The sequence below is a fragment of the Orycteropus afer genome, unplaced genomic scaffold (genome assembly GCF_000298275.1).
Source record: "Orycteropus afer afer isolate SDZICR_OR568_19922 unplaced genomic scaffold, OryAfe1.0 scaffold00325, whole genome shotgun sequence".
Classification (NCBI taxonomy): Eukaryota; Metazoa; Chordata; class Mammalia; order Tubulidentata; family Orycteropodidae; genus Orycteropus; species Orycteropus afer.
In genome coordinates, this window is record NW_006921912.1 from 3,907,071 (window position 1) to 3,909,054 (window position 1,984).

The following is a 1,984-nucleotide window of genomic DNA, read 5'->3' on the forward strand; positions in this document are numbered from 1 at the left end:
GAGGGTCCACAATTATCAGCAGCTTTCTCCTAGTGAGATAATTTCCTCTTATTAACAAGAACACGTTGTATATATTCTTTGTTTCTCTATAGCTTATGAAGGTCTTTGGCTAAAAATGACAGTATTCTGATGTGAAAAACGTAATTTGTCATCTTACTAATGACTACTCACAGTCTTATTTTGATTATATATTTTTTTCTGTCACAACACTAATAAAAGTATTACATTTCTCCTGTGATTTTTTTTTCCCCTATAGATTTACATCCCCTGTTTCCTGAGAGAAATGGTCAAACAAAATGATTCCAGAGTTACTGAGTTTGTCCTTGAGGGACTGACAGACAAACCAGAACTCCAGCTGCCTCTCTTCTTTGTGTTACTAGGTATCTATGGGATCACTGTAATAGGAAATGTGGGTATGATCCTGGTAATCACTTTCAATTCCAAGTTCCAATCTCCCATGTACTTTTTGCTTGGCAATTTTTCAGTCATAGATCTCTTTTACTCCTCAGTTGTTACCCCTAAACTCCTTGGAAACTTTGTATGGGAGAAAAATGTTATTGCCTACCCTGCATGTATGACAAGACCTTTTTTCTCTTGTCTTTTTGCTACTGCTGAGTGCTATATACTAACAGCCATGGCGTATAATAGATACGTGGCTATATGTTGTCCATTGCTCTACAATGTCACTATGTCTCAAAATGTCTGCAACATGCTGGTGACTGGTGTCTATATCATGGGATCTACTACAGCTATGATCCACACTGTGTCCATGATGAAGCTTTTCTTCTGTGAGGACAGTGTCATCCACCATTATTTCTGTGATGTACTCCCTCTCCTAAAGCTCTCATGCTCTAGTACTTATGTCAATGAGGATCTGTTGATATTTGTAGGTGGATTTAATGTGCTCATAACAACTTTGGCCATCATAATCTCTTATGCCTTAATACTGTGTAACATTCTTCAAATGTCTTCAGCTGAATGCAAGTCCAAAGCCTTTGCTACCTGTGGCTCTCATCTTATAGCTGTTTTTTTTTTTTTTTTTTTTTTTTTAATGGATCCATTATATTCATGTATTTTAAGCCCACATCCAGCAGCAACCTGGCACAGGAGAAGGTGGCTGCTGTGTTCTTCACCACAGTGATCCCTATGCTGAACCCTTTGATCTACAGCCTGAGGAATAAGGATGTAAAGAATGTGCTGAGCAGAGTCATGGGTATGAAGTACCCAGGGTAGCAGTAGGAACCACTAAAGATTATGGTAATAGTGTGCTTCTTCTTTTTTTTTCCCTCTTAAAACTAATTTGTTTTTCTGTTTATTATAATTAACATCTTATTCTCATTCTTTTTACTACAGTTATCATATTTTATGTTCTGATTGAAATTTGTGTGTGCATTCACACATAGACAAGCAGATAAACACAAACATACACACATCTGTTTCTTGCACAAGAAATTTTATCATATTAAGATTTGTATATCTTTGATGAGGCTCAACCATGTTTACTTTTAAAAATTTGTCTCAGGTGAATCTGCGTAGTACTACATCCTACCCTATTGAGAAACTGTAAGGTAGAATGTATTTTTCCTTTAGTTGGGAAAATTGACAGGTATTCCTTTCTTAATTTCCTAACTAGCTTTATGATACTGTGGGTAAGTGGTTTCAGACCTAGGCTATAACAGAAAATAATAATTTTAAATCTTGATCAAAAATTGAATCCAAAATCAATTATATACTTAGCTGATTAGTCCCTGTGGATGGGTCCTGTTCTGTTGTTGTTATACCATTTATGTTTCTTCTTAAAGTAAAAATTCTCACTAGTGAACCTTCACAAAAATGGATGATTAAATCATTAATAGTGAAATGTCTAACTCCTGGTCAGATAGTGAAGTTATTTTCTATGTTGAAACTTCACTTTCATTCCAAATCTAATAGGCAACTAATGATACATCTTTTCAAAAGTTCAGCATAATAAAAAAAAAAAAAA

At 35.0% G+C, this 1,984-nt stretch overlaps 1 pseudogene; it reads left to right on the top strand.

The window, feature by feature from the left end:
* Positions 1–283: 283 nt before the first annotated feature.
* Positions 284–1,249, top strand: LOC103206657 (annotated as a pseudogene).
* The last annotated feature ends 735 nt before the right edge of the window (positions 1,250–1,984 follow it).